Consider the following 15,636-nt stretch of genomic DNA (forward strand, 5'->3'; position numbering starts at 1 on the left):
ACAAGATCCACATTGCACTGATTCATAATTTTAATGAGATTTCCTAATACTTTGTCATGTTTCGATGGTGCTTGGGGTTACCTGCATGCCTTCAGACTTATTATTTAATTTGATTCTTAGAGGTTAGTGGTACATGCAATGATTATTTACATTATATCAAAAGCAAACAAGTTCAGAACAGACAAATAACTTGTCCAAAGTCACAGAGATCCAAAGACATTTTTTTTTTTTTTTTTTTTTTGCTGAGTGACCTTATGTGTGAAACATTATTCTACAGTGAGGCCACTTGACTTTTATTGTCAAGTTTATGGAAAAAAAGTTTTACTAATTTTAATTTAACTGTCCCTGTTGTCATTATATTGGCTTACTAGGTTAGACCTCCAAAACAGTAGTATATTTCTTTCCTGCTCTTCCTAGAGGGAAATATAAATGTGCCATTCACCTTTGGAAATTACAGCTCCGGTCCATGGACATCAGCCGAGTGATGTAACCCAAAGGTGACTGACGTGATCCCTGGAAATAGCTCACTAATTGGGAAACTCTGTTAGATGGTTGTGTGACGACTTTTCTCTCTTGTTCCCAAAGCAACCCTCTAGGAGAGGTGGGGATGGAGGTAGATAGGTGGGAGTTGGAGACGAAAGATGAATTATGGTTAGCAAAAAAAGCAAACCTTGGGTGATTCATTTCAGATTGCCTGTGAAGACTGTCATCTCACAAGAAAGTGTATTCTCATAAGACTTCCCGACCCACTCTGCAGGATATTTTTTTTTTTTTTTCTGCAGGATATTAAAGGAAAAATTCCTCCAAGATAAACTCTTCATCTCTGAATAAAGCATAGTAGCTATCTCACTGAAAAGGATAATTCATCAGGTCTGCAATTCTTAATGCTGAAGCCTCAAGTTAAAACTACAGTAAAATTCTCAATACTTTCCTAAACAGTTAGGAGGTAAAATTCAGTGCACAGCTAGGCTAGAAGTGCATATTGCTAGCTTTCTATATATGTTAGCGCATAGATGATGCTGGGACTTATCCCTATGTTTACATGAGTGTAAAGCTCAACTGAATACTTTGAGTTTTTATAAAACACTCTGAATACTTTTAGAAACTTCTGAAAATAAATGAAGAGAGTGCTGACGACATTTCCAAGATGGACACAAGTTTTATTCCTAAACCTCCAGCATATTTAAATTCCTGGTTTGATCTAAGTTGCCCTTCAGGTTTTGTAATGAGGAGTCATACTATAAACTGTAAGGAACATGAAAGTAAATATAAAATCTGCTTCAACAAAGAGCAAAGCTTAAATATCAATCACTTTATTAAGCAGAGCTTGTCTTATACTTGGAATCTTGTAATTGTCTGTTGAAATCTGTCTAGGATAAATTTGTCTTTATCTTCCATGGATCTTGGGGGCTATCTGTATTTTTTTAATGTAGAAATATTTGTGTATTTATAATTTTTAAAACTATTCTTAAAATGTGGATATAACTGACATATAAGAGTATATTAGTTTCAGGTATGCAACTTAATGCTTCAAATATGTGTATATTTTTACTACTAAATGATCACCACAATGAGACTAGGCACTTGTCATCATACAGGCATAGTTAAAATCTTTTTTTCTGAGTTAAGAACTTTTAAGATCTCCTCCCTTAGCAACTTTCAAATATCCAATACAGTCTTATTAACTACAGTCACCATGATATACATTATATCCCCAGGACTTACTTATTTTGTAACCTAAATGCCTGTACTTTTTGCCTCTTACTTCGTATCTAGCATTATAATCAAATGAGGAGTAGTTCCACTTTGTATTTCTCAGCATTCGATTCCTACAGGGTCTCTCACTTTATTTTCAAATGACTGTGTTTGTGGAAATGAATGAAAAAACACAATTGTCACTTTTTAACTCTGGCTGTTCTTTCATACCAACCCATCCTGACAATGTTGCAAGTTGGTACAAGCATACACGTGATTCAAACATCTCCACTGACAGACACTGCTAAGTGGATCAAACATTTAGTTTTACTAATCCAGATGATTGCTTTCTGGATTCAGATAATTAATTTCTTTTTTAAAGACTTTTTTTTTTTTTTTTTACCATAGACCATTTTTTTTCTTGAGTATTTATGGAATTTGTCACGATATTGCTTCTCTTTTGTTTGTTTTGGCCATGAGGCATGCGGGATCTTAGCTCCCCTATCAGGGATCAAACCCTCACCCCCTAAGTTGGAAGGTGAAGTCTTAACTATTGGGCTGCCAGGGAAGTCTACAGATAATTAATTTCTAAAATTAATTTTGTGTGTCTAGAAGTAACCTTGAGGAAAACACAAACATTCTCTTTCAACTCTTGTAATATTCTTTGGTTAAATGATATAATTTCTTCATGATCCAAGCATAGATTGGGTAAATTCCCTTTCAAAGCAGGACAATTCTAAAATCTGAGCTGCTGGGTTGATTTCATTTTTATATATTTAGCATTTCAATCTGAACTTTAAATGTGATCATTGTAAGCCTGAATTGACGTAAATTTAATCATTAACAGAGGGGAAAATATTTGGCTATTTTTTAAAAGTTATTTTACAAAATTGTTTCTTGTTTCTGTTGTTTGTTTTGGGTTAGGAATTTGGAGAAGGTAATTAATATATTGGGGCTTTGATTTCCTTCATTGAGAAAAAAAGACTAGTTTGAAGGAGGCTCTTATTTTATTTCTGGGAAACATAAAGGGGAAAGGAATGTTTTAATGGAAAAATTCCAACCTCCTCTTCTTCTAATACAGAGTCAGGCAATATGTCTAAAAATAAGAGCAGATTTGACTTGTATAGTTGTGCAGGAGAAAGAAACCCAAATCAAACTTGGGCTGGAGTCTTAATGAAAGATACTTGTTATTCTTACTCAATACTTTTTACTAGCTAGGAGGCTTTGGCTTAGCAATGCTTTGATTCACTTGCAATATTTTCACAGGATCCAATTTTTATTTCTAACACTACCTATTTGACTTAAGCTTCGGAAAAATCCCTCTTTTATATGTGTAACAGATTGTTCTTATTAAAAAAGGAAATTTAAAATTGCATCTTCTGACAGGTAGAAAGTCTTGGGACAAAAGAGTTAACATTGAATTGCCAGCATGAATGCTGAAGCCTCCGAGGACATCTTTTGAGGAAATAAATTTCAATCAAACTGACTGTACTGCTAAATAAGGAGTCAGTCCTTTTATCTTTTATTATATTCTGAGTTTAATTTCTTAGAGGAATCACTGGAGACAAGAAGGCCATCATTTTTGTGATCTAGCATTTGCATAATGATGCAACAGCCTTCTTAATATTTAAGGACATGGCTTATATCTCTTAGCTAAATTTTAGGAGAGAGCGAAGCACTGCATTGCCTGGGTGTCTAAAGGAACTTTGGACTGGGAGCACTGATTTGAATTTTGTGTCAGCCTTGGCTCTGACTGGCCATATGATGCTGAGCAATAATTTAACTGTCTTGAATCTCCGTGTCTTCATCAGTTATGGGATTAGGGCTGAGTTCTAATCTTCATGGTGCATCTGATCTGCAGTATCTTCACCTTCACAAGGAGTTTTTCAAACATAGGAAAGCCGATACTTACACAATCCATGGGCATTGTTGTTGAATACTTTAGCTTTTTTCAAGTGAAGACTTTGAATTCTATATTTGAATCAGATGTGAGAAATATTAGCTATGACTTATCAGACAGTGTAATTTTTTCCTCTTAATGACTAATCCCTCAGGAAGTGAAATTACCCTAATAGGATCCAACTCATCCTTAACCTTGAGTCCAACAATAGTTTCAGTAAAAATCTGTAGCAGGGGAACTGTTTGGAGGCAGCAACTGAGATCATGGAAGCTATAGAGTCAAAGTCAAAAATAGAGAACATTTCTTAAACAGGACACAGTAACAGGGAAAAGACTAATAATTATTCCTACATTAAAAACTACCGCATGACAGAAGACATCAGAACAAACTTAAAAGACAAAAAACAAGCTGGAAGAGTTTTGCAATGAACATGAACCCTATGAATTAATAGTATATGTGTGTGTATGTCTGTATCTGTAGTTTATATAAATCCTTAGAGAAAATGAGTAAAATATATTTGTAAAGTCATTTGAAAATTTAAGATGTGAAAATGGTCATGGAATATATAAAATGTTCAACTTTTGCTAACCAAATAATTGCAGATTCATCTTTCAGAAAAAACATCTTTCACCTCTTAGATTGAGAGATTTTTAGAAAGAATGGTAATACTCAGAGTTCCTGTTAATGTGGAAAAACAGACTCTTGGTGGGACTTGGGATTGCTACAGTATTTCTTGAGGCCACTTAGAGAAATTTGTTCTATTTAATATGATAAATCATTATGTATGTTATCAAGTTTTAAAAAGTTATATGTCATAATATAGGGTATGACTGGATATTTGAAAAATAAAAAGAAAGGAACAATAAACTCATATTTATCTGCTATAGCTGAAAAGAAAAAAAAAGACTGAAGGTCTGTAAATTAAAGTGATGTGATCAGTTATCACTGGGTTTGCTTTTTAAAAACTTTTTTGTGTGTTATTTTCTAGTTTTTCTATAACAAACGTGCATTCTTTGTGAAACAGAGAAAATGAAATAAATATAACAAATTACCATTAAAAATAAGATTAGTGTTTATACCATTTATACAAAAAGTATTTACAGATACAAAAGGGGGAAGGAATGAGTGGATAAGCACACACAGCTCACACACACACACACACACACACACACACACGCAATCTCCCTGCTTTGCTCTAAATACACGCCTATTCAGACAGACCCAAATGCTCATAGTGTTTACGTCTGCTCAGTGGGGATTATGAATGGCTTTAATTTTCTTTTTTATACATTTGTGTTTTCTAAATTCTCTGCATTGAATGCTTACCACTGTTTTAAACACCCCAGGCCATTTTTATAAATGCCCTGAATTTCTGATGTAGGCTCAACAGTGTTAAGCAAAAAAAGAGAGAAGTATACCATACATGAATTCGTTGGTGTTAAATTACTGTTATTTTCTATCCCTCCAAAGTCCACAGTAGAAACATGCCCACCCTGCTCTGGCTGCTTTACTTTTACTTCTCTCTCTCTCTCTCTTTCTCCTTTATCCACTTAATTTTAGCACAGGTTGTTGGTGTTGTTTAGTTGCTAAGTGATGTCCGATTCTTTTTTTGACCACGTGGACCATAGCCCACCAGGTTCCTCTGTTCATGGGATTTCCCAGGCATGAGTAGTGGAGTGGCTTGCCATTTTCTCCTCCAAGGATCTTCTTGACCCAGGGATCAAATCTGCATCTTGTGCGTTGGCAGGCAGGTTCTTTACTCGTGAGTCACCAGGGAACTACGTTTTTTAAAAAGTTAGGTTTTAGAACCATTTTCATTGAGGGTTAAGCAAATATTTCTCCATGATTGTCACCCACAGAGGTGTTCTCATTGAAGCACCAGGTGAACAAGAGAAGCTGAAAGGGCCACTAGGAGGGCATCTTTCAGAGGTCATAGGGTGGACACATTTACAGTGGGGAGATTGGGTTAAAGCCTTTACTTCTCTGTTCATACTCTTTTTTTTAATGGAAAATAGGTTTAAGATCTTTTCAGGAATCATTTCTCACATATGTGGTGCAAAATTTTCATGAGTGATGATTTTTTTTAAGCTCTCTCTTGTCTTAGTACTACCTCTGGGTCACCTCTCTTTGTCCTTAGGTTTAGAATAATGACATTATATTTCCAGGCCACCTGATGTGAAGCACTGACTCATTGGAAAAGACCCTGAAAATGGGAAAGATTGAAGGCGGGAGGAGAAGGGGATGACAGAGGCTGAGATGGTTGGATGGCATCACAGACTCAACGGACATGAGTTTGAGCAGGCTCTGGGAGTTGGTGATGGACAGGGAAGCCTGATGTGCTGTAGTCCATGGGGTCGCAAAGAGTTGGACACGACTGAGGACTGAACTGAACTGAACTTCCAGGCCTAGTGCTCAGGCCAGAACACAATAAAACTTTCATTTTAGTGCCACCTAACTAGGCAGTTGGAGAAGGCAATGGCACCCTACTCCAGTACTCTTGCCTGGAAAATCCCATGAACAGAGGAGCCTGGTAGGCTGCAGTCCATGGGTTGCTAGGAGTCAGACACGACTGAGCGACTTCACTTTCACTTTTCACTTTCATGAATTGGAGAAGGAAATGATAACCCACTCCAGTGTTCTTGCCTGGAGAATCCCAGGTACGGGGGAGCTTGGTGGGCTGCCGTCTATGGGGTCGTACAGAGTCGGGCACAGCTGAAGCGACTTAGCAGCAGTAGCAGCAGCAGCTAGGCAGTGCTAGATTTTTTTCAACACGTTCTTGAAACACAGATTATTTCACATAAATCAAAACCTCATATTTTTGAGAAAAGGTTTCATTTTCCAATACAACGTTTTATTAGGGTATACTTTTATTACACTGGAGCCAAAAGGTCATCGTTTCTGGATTGTAATGAATGAAAGACTTTCTGCCATTGCTATCTCTAAAGCAAACAGCTACTATTCATGCCTTTTTATTAGATAAATCATGCACAAAATTGGAAAATAAGAAAAGAAAAGGAATTACTCAAAGATCTACTCTCCCTCATTTCCAAACAAATGAACATTTATTCACTTCTTTATTTTCCAAACAGAATTTCTTTCTTCACTGGGATTTTTTAAAATCAGAGGTTGGTGGTTTAGTCACTAAGTCATGTCCAACTCTTGTGATCCCATGGACTATAGCCCACCAGGCTTCTATGTCCATGGGATTTCCCAGGCAAGAATACTGGAATGGGTTGCCATTTCCTTCTTCAGGGGATCTTCCCAACTCAGGGATCGAACCTGGGTCTCCTGCACTGCAAGCAGATTCTTTATCAACTGAGCCACCAGGGAAGCCATGATGGCTCAGTTGGTAATGGTGATTTTTAACAAAATTGCTTCAGAAATTCAAAATATCTGTCTGATTTGTTGTATTTTATGTAAAAATATGAATTTAGTATATGACATAGGAAACTAAGCTCATAATTTCTTAAAATGTACAGCTCAATTTAAACACGTGAGCCCTTTTCTAAATAGGCTAAAAGGAGGAGGGCTCCCATTTAATCACATCTAAGCTTGTGATGAGACCCAGGTTTGATCCCTGGATCAAAAATATCCCCTGGAAAAGGGAACAGTTACCCACTCCAGTATTCTTGCCTGGAGAATTCCATGGACAGAGGAGCCTAGCATGCTACTGTCCATGGGGTCACAAGGAGTCGAACACAACTAGTGACTAACACTGTCATTTTCACTTCAAGCTTGTGATGGTTGACTAGGAATAAACTCAGAAGCACACACTTGAACTTGACAACACCACTGTACTTCATTTGGGGATGTGACGTGGACTCTGTGCTCATGGAAGGGACTTGTAAGAACCGAGATAATAGCTTTATGTAGAGGAAAGCAACTTTTCTTTTCAATGGCTCTAGCAGTCACTCCTATGGACTCAGCTGTCTTTCAGTATGTGGTGATTAATACTCCAGGTGCATGTTTTATTAAAATCTGTTGATAAGCACAGATTCTTTGATGTCAATATATGTTTATAGGAACCAAAGTGAAGTAAAGATTTGGTGGCTGAGAGGTATAAAAAGCTGGTTATGTATGCACCCTTAACCACTCACCTACCCACCCTTTAAAATAGAGCAATGATCAAACAAACAAAAAAAAATGTATGTGGAATCTGGACTGACTACTTATCTAGCTTGCATTTACCTGACCCTTGCCAATTTATCTCTTTATCCTTTAAAAAGTCATGAGCAAATATATATGACTAAGAAATGCAATGTTGCTCTTTAAGACTACAGAAATTCAACAACCAAAAAAAGCTTTCTCTCTTAATATTTGACTCAGAAGGACAGATGACTAATGTACTTGGAATCGGTAAATGGGAAATCATTTTTCAAGTTGAAATAACTAACCCTGGTAGAGTATTTGAATTGAACAGACTTCGTTATCAGCATAATTCACTTGAAGCTCCTTTGGGCTAAGCCATGCTCAGTGGTACGCTGAGAATCGATGGAGCTATCACGGCCTGAGAAACAGGTGGTACATATCTGGAGACACTGACAAACTCTTCTTGAAAAAGCCCTAAACTATCCTGTAATTGCCTGTTGCACTCAAGACAAAAGGATTGACAAAAAATATGAGAAAAATAAAGCAATAAATGCTGTAAGAGAAATGAATGGATTTGGGACATTTTTCTCTATTTCAGAGCCAACTGCTGCTATAAATTATGAAAGTTCCTTGTTCCTGAAATGAAGGGGTGAGGGCTTCATGGAGCTCCCTCCTTCTTTAACTTTTTCTCACTGGTGCTCTTAGTTCTTTTTATCCTGCTGCTGCTGCTGCTGCTAAGTCGCTTCAGTCGTGTCCGACTCTGCGCGACCCCATAGACGGCAGCCCACCAGGCTCCCCCGTACCTGGGATTCTCCAGGCAAGAACACTGAAGTGGGTTGCCATTTCCTTCTCCAATGCATGAAAGTGAAAAGGGAAAGTGAAGTCGCGCAGTCCTGTCCAACTCTTCACGACCCCATGGACTGTAGCCTACCAGGCTCCTCTGTCCATGGGATTTTCCAGGCAAGAGTACTTGAGTGGGTTGCCATTGTCTTCTGCTTTTATCCTTCTAACAAATGCTAAAAGTAAAAGATCTTCTGTGATGTTAATAATGTATTTTCAAGAAACTAAAAAAAACCCATTTCTCTTAGAAGTATGGGGAAGTGATGGCACAGTCTTTACACGTTTTTGTGGTTCTAAGCAATAATTTACTACATATAAAATGTTTTTTACATTTTTATTGCCATATATTTAATTCACAATGTTGTGTTAGTTTCTGTTGTACAGCAAAGCAAACCAGTTGTACATATACATATATTCCCTCTTTTTTTTCCTGTATAGGTCATTACAGAGTATTGAGTAGGTTCTTATTAGTTGTCTATTTTTAAAAACGAATGAAATAATGTCAATTGCAGCAACACATATGGACCTAGAGATTGTCATACTGAATGAAATAAATCAGACACAGAAAGACAGATATCATATGATATCACTCTTATGTGAAATCTAAAAGATGGTAAAAATGCTTTGCTTTTCTCTCTGTTCATTAGGAAGAAGCTCTATAGAGCAATAGCAATAAAATTATCCTTAACATAAATACTTCTGCTATTATTTTTGGCTTAGTGGACATAAATTTATAATGAAGTTTGGGCAACTTAACTTTTAAAAAGGTGTTTATCATTAATGATTAATAACAGAGAGAAACTGGTTAAATTCTGGATATATCCCAGTGGAAGACACTACCTCGTTTCCACAAATGTCTTTTAAAAACAGCATTATTTATCTGGGAAAACACATGATTTGCTGTGCTTAGTCGTTCAGTCATGTCTCTGTGACCCCATGGACTTTAGCCCACCAGGCTCCTCTGTCCATGTGGAATCTCCAGGCAAGAAAACTGGAGTGGGTTGCCATGCCCACCTCCAGGGGTTCTTTCCAACCCGGGGATCAAACCCAGGTCTCCTGCATTGTAGGCAGATTCTTTACCATCTGAGCCACCAGGGAAGCCCCACATGATATGCTATTCCAGCCTAAATCTTTTCTCCCCTGGAGTCCTTGAGTCCTTTGTAAAATATTATGTGATAGATGTTGCCTCCTCTGTAATGCATACAGCTCTTCCACCCTTGCTTTTTTTCTCACTAACTTTTTGTTTCATTTGTGCTCCAAGGAAACTGAACATAGGCCACCCAACTTGAATACTAAATCTGCAAGCATATTTTTCTTTCAGTTTTCTTGACAGATCAATGAGTGAAAATGCTTTCAGTCCTCAGTACCCACTCTCAATGTCACCACTATCTGCATCAATCCTTCTTAATTGCTCATTTTCACTTTTTCTCTCTAACTGGTTTTTTAAAAATGGCATTTCCCTAATCATTAGTTCTCAATTTACTCTAGTATGACAGCTTTAATTTTCACCCATCTAATCAAAACCACCTTTATTAAAAGTCTGATATTTAAGCAAGCATATTTGGATGTTCTTGATGATTCTTCTCCATGTGTTTTGGTCAGTAGACTCACCAGGCTCAAAGTTCACACAGTATATGCAATTTTATGAACAACAAGACACACAGTAAATTTTCATGGTGATATTGATGATGCTGTGTTCTTTTGGGAATTTCATCACATTGTTTCTTTATTACTATCTTTATCTTCATATGAAAAAGATGCACAATGTCTGTGACAAGATAGCATGTTGTGACTTTTTAATAATTTATGGTAAACAGAAAGATTTTCAAAGCAATTTGGATTTCTGGCTTGAAAATTATGTTTCTTATGTAAAGTATAACAGAAATTTTGCTTTGATCCAACACTGGCGATTTCCATGTCCTCATTAGTGGTCTATTTCCAAGTCGTCCTTATAGTAGAGTGAACTTAGTTCTGGCCACTACCAAACATTTCCAAAAAGGAATTGAATGCCCGAAGGTGACACTAATGTAACTGGCATTTTAGTCCAAAGCCAGATAGGTTTAAAGGTGCATTTGGGCATGTTTGTGTGGACCACTCAGATGTGTCTTTGCACATGAGACCAAAGAGCATCCCAAGAGAGAACAGTGAAGGAAGGAGTCAGCCTCAATAAGTCCAAGCCTATTAAAATGTTTTCAGCAATGGGAGGGGAGAGAGAATTTCTGAGTTTGTATGGTATCTGTCAAAACTGGACTTGTCTCCCAAATCCCAGAAAGCTGGACTATGGGAAACAAGCAAGCACAAATGAAAGGCAGCAGTCTCAGTGAAAACTCTACAGCAGCACCTTCTCCATCAAAGTCACTGCTGTGAGAGAATCCTAGCATCCTAGGTTGTGCATGTGGCAAGAGCTGGGACCCAGGAGAACCCTGGGGTCCTAAGGAGCAGCATCAGCACCAGTGGGAGCAAATATGCTGGAAACATACATGTGAATCCTCTGTGAATTTCAACAGTCCCAAGGGGTCACTATGCATCCATTTGAGATCACTTCAGCAGATGGGGTAAAATCAGTTAGTTACTGCTTTTATGGGGCCCCACCTGTGCCCACTGGCTGGTGAAGCAAGGAGATACTCACATTCCACACCGTCTAACCAATACACTAAAGCAACAAAAAAGAATAATATGCTTAGAAACACATGTGCGCACGCACACACACACACACATGCTTCTGTCAGACTATGTATTACACTTTTGCAGTTTTTTCACCTCTAAAACTTTCCTTGATAATCATTTAATTCACTTAACTAAAAAAATTAAAGATTGGAAAGTAGATCGCATCTTTCTGGGAGCCTCTGTGGCTCAGACGGTAAAAAATCTGCCTGCAATGCAGGAGACCTGGGGTTTGATCCCTGGGTCAGGAAGATCTCCTGGAGAAGGGAATGGCTACGCACTTTAGTATCCTTGCCTACAGAATTCCCTGGACAGAGGAACCTGGTGGGCTAGAGTCCATGAAGTTGCAAAGAGTTGGATGCGACTAACAATTCACTTTTTTCCCCTGGAGCCTATAGTGTTTCAGATATATATGCCCTTCACCACAATGCTCCATTGTAAGTCAACTAGAAGAATGTCTTTCTTTTGCAAGTGCAACAGAGTATAAATAATTCAACAGCAGAGTCTAATGTACTTATAACTGTTTTTATTCCATACTCAATATCATTGCTACATTCAGTAGCAGGTGGTAGAATTTACCGCTGTACTTTCTTCTAAGCACTGTCTTATGTAAAGGCAAAGAACCATTGCTGGCAGTTGGATGAAATCAATATTCAGTGAATGGGTATTTGGAGTAACAGAGGGCCTGAGACACAGGTGTCCAAATTAGGGACTGGGGAATGGCATCTCTGGTTATTGCTGTTATTATTACTGAGCAAGAGCCATGTTCTCATTCTGCCTTCCATCAGTGCTTCTATCTGGGCCTTTCATAAAGGGCCAGAGGGTGCTGATAACTTAGAAAAGGTACAGACATTTCTGAGATTTGCATGTGGTTCTGAAGTGTAATAGTCAAGATCCACCATCTTATCTGTCATCAGAGTCTGTGATCCAGATAGGAATGTGCCAACCAGTTATAGGTAAAAGATCACCAAGGAGAAAGGAATGTGGCCAGTAGTTTAGAGTTCACTTCAGTTCAGTTCAGTTGCTCAGTCATGTCCAACTCTTCGTGACCCCAGGGACCACAGCACGCCAGGCTTCCTTGTCCATCAACAACTTCTGGAGTTTACTCAAACTCATCCCCATTGAGTTGGTGATGCCATCCAACCATCTCATTCTCTGTCATCCCCTTCTCCTCCTGCCCTCAATCTTTCCCAGCATCAGGGTCTTTTCCAATGAGTCAGCTCTTCACATCAGGTGGCCAAAATATTGGAGTTTCAGCTTCAACATCAGTCCTTCCAGTGAACACCCGGGACTGATCTCCTTTAGGATGGACTGGTTGGATCTCTTTGCAGTCCAAGGGACTCTCAAGAATCTTCTCCAACACCACAGTTCAAAAGCATCAATTCTTCGGCGCTCAGCTTTCTTCATAGTCCAACTCTCACATCCATACATGACTACTGGAAAAACCATAGCCTTGACTAGATGGACCTTTGTTGGCAAAGTAATGTCTCTGCTTTTTAATATGCTGTCTAGGTTGGTCATAACTTTCCTTCCAAGGAGTAAGCGTCTTTTAATTTCATGGCTGCAGTCACCATCTGCAGTGATTTTGGAGCCCCCCAAAAAGTCAGCCACTGTTTCCACTGTTTTCCCATCTGTCTGCCATGAAGTGATGGGACCGGATGCCATGATCTTAGTTTTCTGAATGTTGAACTTTAAGCCAACTTTTTGACTCTGCTCTTTCACTTTCATCAAGAGGCTCTTTAGTTCTTCTTCACTTTCTGCCATAAGGGTGGTGTCATCTGTATATCTGAGGTTATTGATATTTCTTCCAGCAATCTTGATTCCAGCTTGTGTTTCCTCCAGTCCAGCGTTTCTCATGATGTACTCTGCATATAAGTTAAATAAGCAGGGTGACAATATACAGCCTTGACGTACTCTGTTTCCTATTTGGGACCAGTCTGTTGTTCCATGTCCAGTTCTAACTATTGCTTCCTGACCTGCATACAGGTTTCTCAAGAGGCAGGTCAGGTGCTCTGGTATTCCCATCTCTTTCAGAATTTTCCACACTTTATTGTGGTCCAGTCAAAGGATTTGGCATAGTCAATAAAGCAAAAGTAGATGTTTTTCTGGAACTCTCTTGCTTTTTCAATGATCCAGTGGATGTTGGCAATTTGATCTCTGGTTCCTCTGCTTGTCAAACTGCCATGGGCACAGAAATTAGCTGAAGGGATCCTGTTAAAATGTAGATTGTGACATACGAGGTTTGGAGTTAGGTTCAAGAATGTGCTTTTCTAGCAAGTTGATGCTGATGGTTGTTCAAGACAATGTCTAGGGTCCAAGATAAAGTAATACCTTGCAAGCATCTGAAGGGACTTGGAAATTATTCTATAGCAAAAGAAAACTATAGGAAAGTTTACATTGCAAAATACCATGACCAGGACTTCCCTGGTGGTCCAGTGGTTAAGCCTTCAGTGCTTCCAGTGCAGGGACATGGGTTCAATAGCTGGTTAGGGAACTAAGACCTTGCATGCCATGGCTATGGTCCAAAAAGGAAAAAAAAAATAGCCCTGCCAATTTAATGTTTGGGGAAGATGAAGTCAGTAAAGATGAGCCTGCATCAGTAGAGCATGGGGATTGATCTACAAAAATAAAACAGTTCTAAAACATATTCTCTGTTCTAGGAAGAGATTGTCATCTTGTAAATAACAAAAGACAATGGGCATTCATATTTTATTGTAACTCAAACATACCACTAGTCTATGTTCTCAAATCACATCAGATAAAATTAAAGCTCAAATTTCCTGGGCTGTGGTTCTCACCTACATTTCTTTGGGATTGTGTGGTTTGCTTTTCACTCTTATTACTTCCAAGGCTCTCCCACATATCACATGTGTTCAACAAATGTTCTTCTGTGTTTGGTTCTGCTCTCTTTATTGATTTGAGACTGGTGCCTCATCCTACCAGTTCCCTCTATGACTTCTGCCCTCTTCATGGTGCTGGCTCCTAGTGGTGCCACGGCTGAAGAACAATGGGCAGAAAGCTTAGGAACAAGTTATTGAAGGGAACCCTTATTAGCCACTCCTGAGGTTTCCCTTCAGAGGAGGAAAATCCATCAGTGTTAAACTACTACTGTCCCCTCTCCCTCCCTTGCAGCTCGCTGTTCCACCGGGAAAGAGGTGTGAAAGGAAATAAAATTTAACTAAAAAATTAAAATTGGAAAATAAGATAGCATCTTCCCTGGAGCCTTTGTGGCTCAGATGGTAAAAATTCTGCCTGCAATGCAAGAGACTGGGGTTTGACCCCGGGGTCAGAAAGATCCCCTGGAGAAGGGAATGGCCCCTTTCTTTTCTCTTTCACCACTACCGTGATTCTCAAAGTGCAGACTTTGAACCAGCACACCAGCACAACCTGGAACTTGTTAGAAATGCAAATTATTGGGCTCACCTCACAACTTCAGAATCAGAGACTTGGGGATGGAGACTAAGGACCAGCGACCTGTGATGTAAACAACCACTCTGGATGGGTTTTAGCACAGCAACTCTAAAACACTGTGTGTGTGTGTGTGTGTGTGTGTGTGTGTGTGTGTGTGTGTGTGTGTGTGTGTAAGCTCAGTTATTCCATTCCTGCAGCCGTAATGACTGATTCTCTGCCTCCACTCAATGGCTGTAATCACTGTGTGTTTTCTTTCAGGCAAGGTTAGCTCTGTGCAGACCTCACCAGTGGATTTTCATAATTGTCTTTTACTCACTGGACAATGAAAGGGAAGCAATATGGAGTGATTTTTTGCCTAAATAACTCATGCACAGTGTATTACACTATATGATGCCAAATTTTATCATCATAAGTGGATGCAGGCTGATATTTTAATTGCATAGTCAACCAGCCCACTTTGGAAGGATGCATTAGAGGCAAAACAGAGAAGCAAATTTACAACTCAGTGCAGTCCTAGGCTCGTATTGCTCATACATGCAGAGACTGGACTTTGGGGGTCAATTTTCTGAGAAGGACACAAAAGGCTACAAAGATGGGGTGACCCTGGCTCTCAGAAACTGAGGAAAACTGTATGTAAATGACACAGAATAGGCTTTGTTATTTTTATATTAAAAAGTTTTAAGAAATGAAGCAAAGAGGATAAATGGGGATAGTGTTCAGATATTTCTAAATAGAATGGTATGTGGTCTAACAGTCTGGGGGTGGAATTATGACCACTCCTTTAGGTAAAGTTGTATTTGAGCTAAAATTAAGAATAAGACTCTCCCTTCTTCGTTGACAAAGAGTCTGTGTAACTGGTGGAATCTCCTCAGGACTTTAAGTGAATGTTCGCTTTTGAGGGGTTTCCAACAATCATCTCACCAAATTTTTTCTTGCACTTTTAGGAACTTCAGAAGTTGCTTGGGTCTGGTTAAAGCAAAAATGGGAAAGAAAAATTTTGTCCTTTCATCTCTGCCTGAAACGTCTTCATCAGAGCC

The sequence above is a fragment of the Cervus elaphus genome, chromosome 21 (assembly GCF_910594005.1).
Source record: "Cervus elaphus chromosome 21, mCerEla1.1, whole genome shotgun sequence".
Classification (NCBI taxonomy): domain Eukaryota; kingdom Metazoa; phylum Chordata; class Mammalia; order Artiodactyla; family Cervidae; genus Cervus; species Cervus elaphus.